General features: G+C 35.2%; 2 long non-coding RNA genes across 2 annotated transcripts; one reads left to right on the top strand and one right to left on the bottom strand.

Moving 5' to 3' along the window:
• Positions 1 to 1,620: 1,620 nt before the first annotated feature.
• Positions 1,621 to 2,313, bottom strand: LOC135141151 (uncharacterized). The gene is made up of 3 exons (XR_010282340.1): positions 2,237 to 2,313; positions 2,046 to 2,126; positions 1,621 to 1,977 (listed from the first exon to the last, which is right to left on the bottom strand). It is a non-coding gene; the product is annotated as an uncharacterized LOC135141151 (long non-coding RNA).
• A 12,131-nt stretch (positions 2,314 to 14,444) lies between these two features.
• LOC135141150 (uncharacterized) lies at positions 14,445 to 15,334 on the top strand. Its single transcript, XR_010282339.1, has 3 exons — positions 14,445 to 14,497; positions 14,820 to 15,205; positions 15,295 to 15,334. It is a non-coding gene; the product is annotated as an uncharacterized LOC135141150 (long non-coding RNA).
• The last annotated feature ends 566 nt before the right edge of the window (positions 15,335 to 15,900 follow it).

Genomic DNA, 15,900 nt, shown 5'->3' with positions numbered 1-15,900 from the left:
AACAAAAAATAATCCTCTTAATTTGCAGAAACCGTTGCAATTATTGAAAGAAAACAGTATGAAAAATATGTTGTAATGTCTGACATCGATTTCAATCGGTTTTGATAAAAACGAGATTTTTTACTTAAGGCAACGCAACAAAGTAGCTCCGCTTTAACTAAAGGTTCGTTTTAAGTGAGCTCATTACAGGCGAAAACGACTGTATAATTTCCTGGATCTCCTACGCGTAGCCTACTGGATTAGACTATAACTCCGCTCCTCTTCGAGTAATTGCGACCTCGGGTTCAAACTTCTAAACGTAATTTCCTCAAATCGTTAGATTGGAGATCTTTTTTTTTGGTAAATATTAGACTAAGAACATTTAATATTTTGCTTCTAGCACCTATTTAAGTAGTAAATAATAGTGGCTAACGCCCGGTCACCGATTTTAAATTTTATAAGGTAAACTTATCATACTGCATATAAAAGCAACTATTTATAAAAGTGGTCTAGTGGATATACCGGCAAAAAGGTCATCATTTTAATTATATTTAAAACTATTTGCTAACCTAAGGGGCGCTCTGCTCTAAGCAAAACAACTAACAAGAGATCAGCTCTAGCTCTTATTACTCTACATATTTAATTATGTGCACGTAAGACTCAGAACTACGATAAATAAAGCTGGAAATAAAAGCGATTGCGCACGAAAGGCAAAAAGACTTATCCGGCGAGCTCTCTTTCCAGCATCACCCAAGACGCCTAGATGCATACTACTACAATTTTATATAAAAAAAGTACTAGGAAGAGGCCAGGTCTAATCTGCTTACCTTATAAACAGACTTTCAATGAAACAAACTTTGACCGAAATGTAAGGCATTTATAAATGAAGCTAAACACACGAGCCATATAAATGCCCAGTGGTTTTCACAATTACAGGACTAACTTTGAAGTTTAACAAGTTCTAAGCAAAAAAGGCCATATATATAAAAGGATATTTTATTCCCTTGTTCTTCTTTGTTTGATCAATAGACTGTGCTCAAGGTGGGTACAATAAAGAGAAGTAAAACTAGAAAAAGGATAGACAATAAAAGCGTAAAAAAGGGAAGAATGACAATGAAATATTAACCAACCAGTTAGGCTATACTAAAGACATGTAAATATACATATTTATTAAATGAATGTATGTTGCAGTTCTTTATTGTTGTTTATAGGCAGCGTTGTTGGATTTTCATGTTCAAAATGTTATTGCACCGTCAACTTAATAAACGAGGGTAATGTAACCCTTAAATCCGCAAACTGATAACCGACTAAATTTGCAAAAATTAAATAAGTTGACAGCAAGCGGCCTTATTCTAAATCAAGCCTTAAACTTCCTATTTTTCACGAAACAAAACTGTTAGCTCCCTTGTGACTAAATTAACGTTAATACTCTGGAGTGTGCGACCAAATAATGTAGAGGCCCAAACTTAATATAAGTGGTATATAAGGTTACGAAGGAAAGACTTAATATAGGTAAAGGCTTAGCAATGAAATGATAAAACGAGTAAATTTAAGTTTATATAATTTACGAGGGAGTAAAGCAAACTCATCTATTTTAATAGACGAATTAAGTTGTGTAGTGGTAAAAGTAACATCTAACTTTTTCTAAAACTCAACTTTAGTATGTCAAGCAACTCATATAGTGAGGCGACTTTAATATGAGGTTCCGGGTCAGAATTCTGCTCATTGTTTTGGGAAACAAGAACCTAATGAAAAAATACGTTAATTTAAAAATCCTGATGACCAATGCACTTAAAAATTCACGGCATCTTATAAAGAAGAAAAGAATCTGATAAGAAAGATTCAAATATACTTGCACACTTCGCATAAACACTTAGAAGATATGCCTTACAGTCAACCACCCCATCTGCAGGCCCCCTTGAATGTCTTTTACCGGTTCGTTTCCAATCCAAAGGATCTCTCTGGGATTTGCGTGCTCAAGATGGGCTGTAAGTATGGCTAGCACAATACAAAGAACGTGTTAAATTAAACACTTGTAAAATTCCAGTAAGTGAAAGAGGAGAAACCCTGGTTAAAAACTCTTTTATCGGGTTTACGTAAACCGAGGGAGCCACTCATTATCACCGTCGAAAAATATTTATTAACTTCTATTAAGATATATAGTAATTAATAAAGTTTATATTAATAATTTTTAAAGTTTATTTGATACTATACATATTAACATAATTTACAAAAAAACAAAAGCGTAAGTTGTAACTTAAATGCTTCAGTCTTTTCCTCATAGAGAGCTCAGTAGAATGTGCATTTCTAATTAATCCCATGGATATGTTTCGGGAATGTAAATAAACAAGAAGCTCTCTAGCCCCTAGGTCAAAAAGTTTTATAAGTGAAATATGGCAAACCGTGGATCGTACCTGGAGTTAGTTTTTCAGAATCGCGGGCAATGAAATGTATAACATTCTCTTTTAAAATTGATTCGGGGACGTTAAACTCTACGCTACCAAAAAAAAATTGTTTGTACAGTAAACAAAGAAGGTCTAATAGCTTTACTGCAAACACCTCGAAACGTGTTCAGCAAAACATCTAAGGTTTTTGATAAGGCAAGTTCCTTTTTTGAACAGAAATAGTTGTTTACAAGCTTAGATAAGTTGCGGTCTATATATTTATTATGTCACCAAGTATTAAAAATTTGACAATAAAAGTCTCTAATGGAATATACCGGTTAGAAGATGAGAATAACCTGGCATATGAGATATTAACGTTTTTAATTTTAACTTAACTCTTGATTGCTTTGTTACACCCTTAATTCTTTGAGATAATGTACCGTTCCAGTCAAAAAAAACAAAGGAGATGGAACTTAAACATTGAAGCACATCTTCCTTAGGTAACATAATACGTAAAAATCCTTTCGCCTGTAAAGGGAATTTACGCAATACAAACTTTGGAAAATCCCTCGTTCTTGTTAAGACAAAATATTATGTTTCTACAAAACTAATATTTAAACATTAAAACTAACACCCTGCAGATTTTTAAGGTTTACTACATAAAAGCCAGACCTTGTGACCTTGTAGGTGTGTAGGTTAGAAGCATTAACCCTTTGATGGCGCAGCCCCACATCGTATAGCTTTTTGAGACCTACAGTCAATTTGAATGGATGCAAGAACTAATAAATGGACGGTTAAAACGATTTTACATTTTTTTTGACTTGATTTAATTAAAAGTGAACGCCTAAAATTGGTGACAAAAGCAAAAAAAGTCATGCAGCTTTTCGATTTTAAACTCAAAATCGCTGAATGGCTTTTAGAAACTCAAGACGATGACAAAGTGGAGCAGCACCTTTCATACAAGAAAAAACCCAAAGGGATTGTTACTTTCGCCCACAACAACTCCTAGATACACCCCAACTTTACTAAACAACTACAGTGCAAGAACGAACAAATGACAACGCCTGTTACTGCTGAATACCGAGGTCAAGATCTCTGTGAGGTGCTCAAATCCCAAATGCAAGAAGAAAACTAAGTTTTAAATGAAATTTACAATAAAAATTTTTTGCATCACAGACCAACATAACTGTTTCTATGAGTTTTTTATATAAAAAATTATGTGGACAAAGACCTATATTGTCCACTTCAATAGGGATCTTTATTTTTTGCAAAAAAATGATAAATAAAAATATCAAATTTATTACTATACGTTCAAATGCCTATTTGCTTCTTATTTCTTTAAGTTCGGCTCTTAGAAGAATAGAGGGGATGGCATGCGCGCCATCCTCTATTTGTTTAAATTCCCTGAGTTGTACAACAATATTAATAATAATCCGACCGAAAATTTAAACCCTTCAGATGATAATTTTCAAAATGCTAGCGAGAGCTGTGCCAATAAAAGAACAGAACTTGTATCAAATTTGTACTACATTTAGTAGTACAAGTGGTTATAGTAGTAAAATAGTTTACAAAAGTAATAGTAGTAATAATAGTAGTAATAATAGTTTCCCCCCATCCTTATTCTTAGCTAATTTCATCTTTTCAATGACTTAATAAGCTATGCGAGTAGCCAGATTTTTATATAGGGGAAGCTCACTGGCGAAAACTTAAACCCGTCCGATCTAGAAGACAAATCCCCCAGAACTTAGTTCGTACTTCGGTGGGTGGCCAGGAGGCTAACCATACTGTGCTTCTCCCTAGAAATTATGAGCATTCATGATACTCCTCTTGGAGATGTACGAGCACCTAATTGCGCCCAAATCGACTAATTGGTTTGCGTTCGACTTACCGAGTACCCCAAAAATTATTAATAAAAAAAAATCTCTTTATAAAGTTATGGGCACTACACTTAGTCTGCATCTTGTCCTTGTTAATGAACTGATCACTCATAAGCACACATTTTATTAGTTAACGTACAAATGACCGAATTACCATTAAATTTTAGCGTCGTTTAGAGCGTGTGGAAATAACAGTAATTTTTGTATCAATTATTATGTTAATGGGCAAAATTAGTAATTTCACGATATTCTAAGCTAAATCATTTATATATAGCTATTTCCAATATAAATATCAAAGGGACTTGTGGTAACACGTCGATGAATACGTTTGCTTGAGGGATAGGCCTAGGCAATAGAGGCATAAACCATCAGCGGGCGCGTAACCGATTTGTATAGCATAGGCTTTTTTTTTTAAGAACAATTTGCTTTCCTGCATAGTAAGATATATAAGACTATAACTTGACTGGTTTTAAAAAGGACATAAGGAAGATGCGGAGTCCAGCTTAGTTTTGTCAACCATCACTCTGAGAAAAATTTAACTTCTTCCTTTGAGGAATGACAATTTGGTTTAGCGAAAGTTAGACCTCGGGAGAAGTAACCTTCTTGTTAAATATGTAAACAGGTGTGGCCTTCTTAGATAATGAGAAAACTTTTAATAAAATATGGCACGTTGGTTTAGTCTTCAAAGTGTTTATTGCCAGCTCTTCTTTTCACTTAACTTCGGTATTACACTCATACCTAACGGATAGCACCTTTACTGCTGGAGTATTTTCGTTGAAGTCCGCTGCAAGGTTTCTTCCCATCTCCTTTACTTTTTTTTATCCAAACGTCCTATATGCCACAATCGTCAAAATATAAACTCAGCCCAGTACGCTGATGGCACAGCCTTATATTATAGTTTAAAAATCTGCTAGGCTGGTGTCCAAAAACATACAGTCTTGTTTGACAGTACTTGAGACATGGTTTCCAACATAAAGGTTTATAATTAGTGCGTCGAAAAGTAGCTTTACGACTATGACAAGGAGGCTTCTCCCCAGGCCCTTAATCTCTCACTAAACCAAACAGGTTTACAATTAATGCCACGAAAAGTAGCTTATGATTATAACAAGGAGTTTACTTCCCCCAACCCCTAATCTCTCACTGAACCGAGCTGTCATTCCTCAAAGGAAGAAGTTAAATTTCTCGGGGTGATGCTTGACGAGAAAATAAGCTGGACTCCGCATCTTCCTTACATCCTTTTTAATACCAGACAAGCTATTGCCGTTTTATATTCCTTACTCTGCAGGAAAAGCAACTTGTGTTTAAAAAACAAGCTTGTGTTATACAAATCGGTTATGCGCCCGCTAATGGTTTATGACTCTAATGCCTGGGCTTATTGCGTAAGCAAGCATATTCATCAACTACAAATACTACTAACTCGCGTTCTGAGAATTATGATGGACGCCCTTCAGTTTGTGCGCAACAGCCAACTACATAGAGAATATGTAGAGCCTATTCAAACATATCTTTATAAAATTTCACGGTACTGCCTGTGGGCAACAAAATTACCGCAGTAAAAGTGGATTAATATATAAAAATAGTATTAAAAAATATTTATATTGTAATTGTAATAAGCAAAGTACATGAAACTTTTTCTAGAGAAAGTTAGAGATGTGCTAAAGTTGAAAACATAAGACAACAGTTATGCTGCGAAACGCGCAAAAAAAGGGGCAGCCTTCGATTTGAACTATGCAGTCTTTGTTTCGTTGGGTGAATCTGCGTTAAAAAGAAACGTGAATTTCAAAAAGTTTATTATTAAAAAAAATACCCGATATATTTTTTTCTTTGCTCAAATTCAGTAAGTGGAGTTGTTGCAGCATTAAACTGGTATAAAAAGGTAAATAAATAATGATTTATTGCTCTCGTACACGTTATAAATTGTTATTTTTTTAATTTCATAATTTATTTGTCTGATGCGATTTAGGAAAAAATATTTTTAGCAGAGATTTTTACTAAGACATTCTTGTTTTCACTATTACTAAAATTAACAAAGAGATTTTTATAAAAGCTACCGACCAAGTCCAAAGACGAAAGATTTAAGGTAGAAATAGAAATTTGAATTCTAAATTTTTTATACAATAAAATAGGAAAAATAATATGTTAGTTGTAAAAAGTCTTGAGAACCTTTTAATTAATATATTGTAGATGATGACGAATTACGTAATAAAAGTCTTACTTTCCAGAAAACTCTTTTAATGCTTATATATAGTTGAAGAGGAATCATCCAAACTAATTACTTGACTATTTACAGTTTTTTCAAAATAACTTTTAAAAGCTGACAATATGAGGTAATCTATGCATAAATCTTCAAAAACTAAAGTTCCAAATATTGAAAATGAAACAGATAGTCCCATCTCCGGTATAATGACTTAGATTTTATAGAAATTTCTACGTCACATTTTTTTCTTAATGTCACAAAAGCTAAGGAAACCGATTCTACCAATTTTAACTTAAAAAACTAGACATAGGTTAAGCAAGTATAATAAAGACCTATAATATTTCAAAACATTGTTAAATAGAATGAGGTCTCTTTTGTCAATTTTAAAAATTAAATGCCAGTTAAAAGATGTAAATAACTTATCAAGTAGAATATAATAAAGAAAAGTAAAATCGGTACCGAATATTAACTTCTAGAAGAGATAACTATGAGAAATATACTTATAAATATTGAATATTGAAGGTTATACAAAATAGTTTTTAGTTGCTTCTAGGTTTATGTTTTAAATTAAAAGTGAAGCTCTTTGGAGTAACAGAATAAGAAGTTTATTTGATTGGTCAAGGTAGGGTGGATAAATTATCTTGAGTTAAAAATGCTTCCTTGGTTTTTGTGAGAAATAGAAAGAAAAGTTTTATCCGTCTAATATGCACTACCTTCTACTGTAAACATAATAAGGGTATATCAAATAATTTAAATAAAAATTAGATCTCTTTAGAAACTTAACAAAAGCTTTGAATTTTTATATAATTATTTAGCATTTGTCGCAGCACGCCACTAAATTATATAAAACTGAATGTTCAAATATGAATGAGTTTTTTAAAAACCTTTTAACACGATTTAGACAAAACCTGAATCGCTCATGATACCAATTACTATTTAACCTCACCTTATAGCTAACTTTTGTTATACGGGTGTAGGCGTAAAGAATCTCAGTAACGTTTCAGCTTTTTTTCTACTTTTACGTTATTGGCATAGCTGCTATAAATAGTATATGATAGAATATGCTTGTATTGTTATAAACATTGTGTTACACTCTATATGCTAGTAAAAAGGTTGCAAACTTAAAAAAAGCTATATCTAATGTAAAAAACAATTAAAATTAAATTTTTTGCTTTATTATTTCTCCGCAAAAATTTATAGTTATTGACTTTTGATTTTATAGGAAGTAAAGTAATCCTTCCGTGAGCACTGCCAGCCCACACGATATTAACTAATCATATACTGGTCCCTTTGCAAAATTTACGTTTTCCCTTAAAGAAGAAACTCGGAAGGTGCATAAAATTAAAAAATTTAGCTTCTTCTGTTTAAACTTTCTTTGTTACCTTATTTAAAAGTTTTGTGTCCAATTTTATGTTGTCATGTTATAATGTCTGCAGCTTAATGTTAATACGTTTAAAGATATACTTAACAGTCTTACATTTTTTAAGAAAAGTAGGACATTTATGTTAGCAAGTGTAATAAATTAGGTTCCTATCAACAATTTTTCGCCATTAAACGATGCAAATTTATGTTGTATGACACAGGGTCTATCAGGATTTAAAAAAAGTAAGAAGTAAATTAGATGGATAAAAATATATGGCGGGAACAAGAAAAATTTAATAAGCAAAGATAAATGATTAAAATAAAAAATAGAAAGTTTAATATATAAATATTTATTCAGTCAAAATAAAATCAAAAATTAAGATACCTCAAGTTAAAATTATTGACACTTGAAATTTTATAGCTTATATTTAACTGGATGGAATTTTAGATATAATTTTTAAAGATTTCCGAAATAATATTAGACAGTAAGATCCTTATTTTAAAAATTTTTTTTTATTATGGTAATACTTTAATTTTCATGAGTTCTTTTTAAAATATAGCTTGATAGGTTCGTTCGTTTTTATTAGTATCATACTACATTTTATCCGTGTAGCATTCATATACGGTGTTGTCTGTACTGTATTCGTTCTTCTAGAAATGTAGATAGTGTAAAGGTATGTTAACGCTCTTTTATCCCTAGGTAAACGGATCTGTTCATTAAGATGTTAGACCTAGTGAAAATGACAGTAGACCGCGAACGTACTTACTATGCTGGCGTATTCTTCTTTTTCACTTGAAAGTATTGATACTTTTGCGGAACATAGCGTACTAAATTTAGTAGTTAATTTGGCAGTGCCTAAAATCTAGCGTTGGTTTAAGTGATTGTCGTAGTCTTGTACAAATTAGATGATAAGTAACTGTAGTTACACTATGTAACGATCGTCAGGGGAGCAAAACACACAGTTGTCTACTGCGGATTATAACCGTCCGTATTTGTGATATTCCATGCGAGACACACTCACAGAATAACTTGACAGGTTCCTCAAGGCTGTGTAGCAGGACGATGGCTTGGAATTCGCAATCTTAATTTTTTTCGGGGTAATAATCAACGTTCTTATAATGTACGTTAAAGTGTACATTAAAATTCATAGTCGGTGAGATATAGAAATACTTATTTATAGCCTTAAAGGGAAAAAAGGTGATATGTATCTCGAAGTTAATGAGTTGTTCTAGTTCGTTAAAAAGGTCCTTGGAGCGACTTTTATGATGTAATGTGCTCTATCCATATCTTGCGTATACCTCTTCACCGTTAAGGGTCTTTACAACTCTTGTGTCAAGTTCATACCTTTAGCAAAATATTTTACCTTTAAACTTTTTTTATTAGAACAGAAATGAATTCATTTTTATTATAAATAAATATCAGTTAAAAAATAGTCGTTTTAAGATAATATTTTCTTTGTTAATATCTTTTCGGTTTTAGTGTACATGTTAGCAGTATCCCATAATAGGAGTTCCCATTATAGCATTGTGTTAATTTTACCTATTCCCCAGTGACCAATTCAAAATTCTGTTATCTTCACTAGCTCCATAGAGCATTCTGCAAGTAAGTCTGGCAAGTAAGAAATAGTGTAGCGATTTAATTGTATTTCGGATGTCAGTCATTTGCTTTCTAAGCGTAGTGTAATCAACAAAAAATAAAAAAATAAGGAAATAAAAAAATAAGAGAAACGAGCTCTAAAATTTAATTTTTTTTTTTGTTCATGCCACAGTGGAGACCATGAGGGAGGGGGTTCTAAGACTTCTTAATCCGTATTCTACCAGCAGCATGGGCGGTTGGGGGCGATTGCCGCCAGTGCATGTTCTTTATAGAGCTATCATGATTGTCCCGAAGGACTGAAAAAGTGGGAAGCATCGGGCCCGGACTTTCGCCATTAGGCCTAGTATGGTGGAAAACCGCCAAAAAAACCACCGCCGGGAAAGACAGCCCTGGGCACATGACCCGGGGCCGCCTGGACACACTGGCTAGCATCACTGCCAGCCAGGCCTCCCCTTCTATGGGCTCCTCATCCAGAGGGGAGCAGTCCTTCTGAAAGTTTATTTTTTTTATATACTAATGATATTCCTGGTGCTCGATCGGGCCGTAAAAGAAAACAGCGAATTTACGAGCTCTCATCAGGCGATAGCGTACAGAGTAGTAGCTTTTAGCTTGTGTTAAAGCAATCACATATATATATATATATATTTACTTAAAATAATTCTACCCCCAGCCCATATTATATATATAGAGTCCATTGCGCGGTCAGCGATAGCGTTGCGTCGAAAAACTTACCCAGCTTGTTCAATCTGGAGGTCTTGATGTAAGGCATCGTTGCGAAGAAACCACGGAGCACCCATCATAAGGCGACGCAGTTTGTTTGGTCTAACTTGGAGTGGAAAGACTATTCTCGGTGAGTCTTAAGCCCAGACAGTAGACGCGTATGTCATGATCGGTCGGATGCACAACAAACACAAACGTCTTAGTTGTGCAGCGAGAGTTTCCTTCGGGCACAAAGTAAAGGATAAAGAGTTTAAACCGTCATCTTGACCTTCGCCGCGATATAGTTTTCGTGCTGTCGCCGCGAGAGCTTATTGTCAACAATGACCCCCAGGTACTTAGCCTGAGGACGCCAAGGAATTACCTTATTTTCAAAGGTCAGCTGCAGTAGTAGCGTGGTGTGCTTCTTTGTGACCAAAAGGGCTTTGCCCTTCTTTGCATTAATAGTAATTTTCCAACGATGACACCAGTTGGCAAGCGTAGTTAGGTAGTACAGCAGATGCTGGCTCAAAAGGGGCGAGTAAATCGCCGTCCTCCGCCTATAAGGCAATCGGCGAGTAGGGGGTCGTCAGGCTGTGGCACGTCGGGTACATAAAGTGCCAAGAGTAAAGGTGATAAAAGGGATCATAGCGGGACTTTGGCTGTTAGTGGTCTTAGGGGTGAGCACGTATCGTCCCCACGTTTATCAAAGACGCTGTCCTTAAGGTAAAATTTGATCACGTTAAAAAGTATAGTGGGAAGGGCTATCATGCGCATTTTATGAAGCAAGCCCTTGTGCCAAACTCGATCAAACACTTTTTCGACAGCACGAAAGACGGCACTCGTTGTCTTCTTAAAATTGAAGGAGCGGATCGTCCATTCCGTTTAACGAAGGAGTTGTTAAGTCGTCGAATGTCCTTTGACGAAAGCCAAATGGAACTCTGGCGGGGGGGCTTGCGCTCAACAAATGCTTTCAAGAAGCGCAGTATGGCAGCCTCAGCTTCTTTACCAACAGCTAACCAGAAGCTGATAGGCCTGTACATATTTGGCGTAGATGCTGGTCGTGGGGTCTTCGGGAACATTACAACAGTGTTGCAGTCTTCCAGCGCAACGTGAAGGTGCAGAGAGTCAATGTAGAGTTGGCGAGACAGCATAAGCGTTCTCTCGCCACCATTGGCAATTGCTTTAACATCACGTTGGTGAGGCCGGAGGGGCCAGGTGTCTTACGTTTCGGTAATGCGTTAACCTCTACGATTTCGACTATAGTGATTGGCTCCAGCTGTTCCTCAGCATCAGCGAGGAAGTTTTAATCACTAAGTACTTCAACAGCAACTAAATAAACGGGAGGCACACAAAGTAGCGAGGTAATCCGCAAAAAGTGGCGCTTTGTCAGTATCATTTTCCGCCACAAAGTTGCCGTCTCGCATAGTAGGTAATAGTAAGCGCGCTCGGTTTTTGTGTTTCCTAATAAACTTTTAGAAAGACACGCGACTGTTGTTATCACCCGATATATTACTTAACTTTGTCTCCCGCAATCGGTTATGGTGCGCCTACAGCTCCTTCCTTATGCGCCGGTTTAGTATATGAAGCGCTAATTTATCTTCGGGCGTTGCTGCTAGCGGATAAGGCCCTACAATTCATTAGGCAAGCGGTTAGGGCCGAACTCAACTCCACGTGTGGTCGTGGCGGTATGATACGGCATAGTCAATATGCCCTCGAATTCAGCAGCAGCAAAGTCAAGTAAGGCGGAAAATGAAAAGGTTATATCAAGAGCCTCAAGGAATTGAACCCAGTCCATAAAAGTTCTAGTATATTAACTCCTATTCATCGCGCAATCAAGCAGGGGGTAGATAATACTACGAGAGTTTGTAAAGAGCTTCAGCTGCCACTGAATTATAAATATTTTTTCGAAACGGCAATATCTAATACGTTTGATATCCCTGTCTTCGATATGTGCGTTGGGTACTGTGACTCTAAGTCGCGCAGTCCGCGCTCGTCTTTGTAAGATCCGAGGATTCGGCCGTTAGGGTTTATCGACAATAAGGCTGTTTTAGGCGGTTGCTTTAAAGTTAAGGTCCCCACTTACAATAACTGAGGAACAAGTTATAAAAAAGGCATTAAACTTTGAGGTGTTAAGTGGCATGCTGGGGGGCTCTCGTAAGCTGCAGTTAACGACAGAGATCCCAGGCTGGTTAAGTGGAGGGAAGCTCCGACCGCCTTAGCGCTTTGCAGGGCTGGTAAAGGTATCACACTGTGTTGAATGTTACGCCTGACCAAACTAGCTGCGTTTCCACCGCCCCTATCAATGCGATCCTGGCGATACGTCGAAAAATTGCAGAGGTTGACTGGAAAGTTGGGAAGAAGTTGACTTTCACTATTACCACCACCAATTCTTTCGCGTTGCATCAATCCCTGCAATTATTGTTTCCTGTGTTAAACGCCATCTGCGTTCTAGAAAAGAAGACGAATATAACGAAGCGCTTGTGATCTAAAACCATTGCAAACGAATTCCAGACCTTTACCGTCTCTAATATTGTTGGCAGGTTTGTCCTCAAAATTGAAAGGAGTTGTCTGAGGAGTTGTCTTTGTGGCCAAGCAAGCATAATAAGAGATTGCCGGGGTATATATTATGGGGGTCTGTCAAGGTTTTGGTAAAGCAGTTTGATTAAATTTTGTAGGCCTTCGCGGATAATGTTTGCAGGAACGATAATTGACAGTGTGCGCTTCACCGTAGTTAGCACAACTGGCAGGGCAACATACCAATTAGGCAGGACCTTGATTATTACTCTCGATAGGTACACCAAGCACTCGCTGCCAAAGCATTTCTTAGGTCTATTAGAAGGGGAATATGGCTATTAAAGTTAATTTTATTAACTTATTAATATATATAATTATTTTTTAATAATATAATGGTATTATACTTAACTATTTTATTAAATGTAATATTGTTAATACTTTGTCATTACTTCTTTATTAACTTATACTATTTAGCTGTGATGAGAAACGCATTCGTTTTTTTTTTCGTTGATGGCGCAATGAATCGCTAGGGAAAGCAGATTAAGCAGCAATTGATTATAAATCACGCATGTAGCAAGTTAGTGCTTTAAATAAATAAAAATATAAAAATAAGTTCTTTTCTCTTTGCTTTGAGTGTCGCCTCGTCTGTATTTTTTTTTCGGCTTTGGGCCCCAGTTTATGGGTTTGGATTGGTTCGTGTTATACCTATTGAGTACTGTTACAAATTTTAATCTATAGGTATAGTACATAATATATATTGACCACCTATATGTTGCTCTTCCTAATAATCAATTATATAATCTAGTTATTAGTAAGTATTTAGTTAATTAGAAATATTTGTAGTTGATAAAGCTTTTATATCGACATCCCTTCCGGTTTTTGCTTTGCAGCCCAACCTTTATATCGTTCATGCGTATATTTATCTTCCTTCTTCTTAACACCTATTAAGTTTATATATTTTTTGGCCCACGAGTAATTTTTTAATTATCTCTGTCCTATATTATTTAGTCTTTATAAAGTACCAGCTTGTTATATACTCTATCCACGATTATTGACTAAATTGTCTACATTAACTTTCGTCCCTTAAGCGCTATTAAATTCTAGCTGACAAGCTTGCATCAGCTCTATTTTACTGTTGCTCCATCACAAAAGTATTAATACTATTATTTCAATACGTGTCCCTTGATGTATGAAGCGTTAACAACTTATTTAGAAACTGTTTACATTAAATTATTAAAACACTCTACACTTGGACCTAAATTGCACTTACAGACTTAATTGTTGGGGTATAAAACCTTTAAACGCTGGTACTGAAACCTTTATGTATTTTATATTAACTGCGTATAGATATATGTATATAAAGCACAAGCACACACGGAAGTAACCGAAAAAAGCGCAGACAAGAAATTTAATCGCAACAACTCATTTTATTGTAAATAGATATTCTCATGTACTAAAACAAGGGATAAAACGAATCTCTCTGAAAACATAAGAATTGCCTATAATGGCAATTTGTGTTAAAATTTAAAGATTGGCTTCCTAACAAGAGTTTGGTCTTTTAAAGTTACATATTTGCTATATAATTTACCTATAACGATAACTATATTTTGTCTCGTGAGGGGCATTCTACTTTAAGGAGAAAATGGTTTTTTAAAATAATATTTGCCTATACAATTTTTTTTTTAAGTGAACTATCTTTCTATACTTAGGGGCTCCATACCTTAATATTGGTTTTTTGACCTTTTACAAGGTGGCGTAAAAGATGGTCTACCAAAGTTATAGTTTTATACATAATATTGGCTTATTGTTCTTTCCTCTTATATAAGGATATCGCAAGGGTGATATTCAAATAATACTTTTAACGCATCACCGCTAAAGCTGCATCTAAGTAAGTTTATTTTTATAATATAGCCTACTAATTCAAAGGTGTTCTTTATATATTGTAGGTCTATCTATGTATATAATACAAAAAGAGCTGAGCGTTTAATATATATTCAAGTTTTAAGATTTTTTTTTTTGGGTGGTTGTGGATATGTTCTACTTGCAGTTCGGAAATAAAAATAGAAAGATGAGCAGTTTAATGCGAACACCATTCTATCTTTAAATGTTTTTGTTGTAACAGTTTTATCTAGTCCAGTATAGCAAACTAATAAAGATTTCCAATTTCTTATTAGTAAAGGTGTCACTAACAAATTGCAAATCTTCCAAAGGAAAATTTAAAGGATAATTGCGACAACCGTAACTCTGGGGTCTTCAAAGCTGCGCACAGAGGAAAATGGCCTTCTCCAAATGCTATAAAAAAATGCAGGGAACATCCCAACTCTTTAAACTACCTCTTCAATTTAAAAGACGCAGACGCCAGAAATAGGTTTTGGATTTTACACACACCTGCCTTTACTTATGCAGGTTTACCCTAAGCTTTAGGCTCCTTAGCTAACTGAATGGCATTACCTTCAAAAAGCTTTGAGCACAACGCTTTAAAGCTTTTTCTAATTATTGCTTCTCTCCGACAGCTCAGCAAAGATAGAGTCGTTTTAGCAAGGGGACCCCAAACAGTAGAGACGAAGGAGAGCTAAACCTTCCTCCTAAGCACAAAGTTAGTATGCATATAGTTTTTGCTCTCTTCCTTGCCTTAAAAACTTTCTTACTTTTTTTGTATATCGTTTTTTAATATCCTTTTAAAAGGTAATAAAGAATATAGATGTCCACAAGTATGCCCCTTAAAAAAAGTTGACGGTTAAACAGTATTAATAATTATTTAATATATATGAGAAAAAGTTGGGGGGGTGGGAGAGGGGCCTTCATTAAATGCGACTAATTTTAGAAAATAATTGTTAAAGTTTACTTTATTTAAATTATTAATAAATAACTAAATAATTATATAAATATTGATAAAAGTATAGTAGAAGCTATCAACCTTATAAGGGATTAGGGTGTACCGAGTCATTATCTGAGAGCTTGAAATTTACAGGGATGTTATATTGTGAACAAAGAGAGAAAACTTCAGCGAATCTTGGCATTGAGAGGATATATAAACTAGTCAGTCTACGATAGTGTGACTATAAATAATTGTGAGTTTGTAATAATATTTCATAAATATATAACCTGTCACGTGCCACTGAAACTGGTCCTAGCACCCCGCCGTATCCACTGATGGTGGTTTTCAGAGTGTTTTCACCATCCTGGACGAAAAGGTGGAAGTTATAGCCTGATATGTCTCCCTACCCATAACACTCGAGCCCCCCAACCGCGTGAACTAATAATACACAGTGAGTGCGAGGTAGTATGCCG

This window comes from Zophobas morio, unplaced genomic scaffold (genome assembly GCF_036711695.1).
Source record: "Zophobas morio isolate AGI-343-1 ecotype UQ-CSIRO unplaced genomic scaffold, CSIRO_AGI_Zmor_V1 ptg000042l, whole genome shotgun sequence".
NCBI classification, from domain to species: Eukaryota; Metazoa; Arthropoda; class Insecta; order Coleoptera; family Tenebrionidae; genus Zophobas; species Zophobas morio.
The sequence above is the reverse complement of the archived record's forward strand: the minus strand, read 5'-3'. Positions and strand labels throughout refer to the sequence as shown.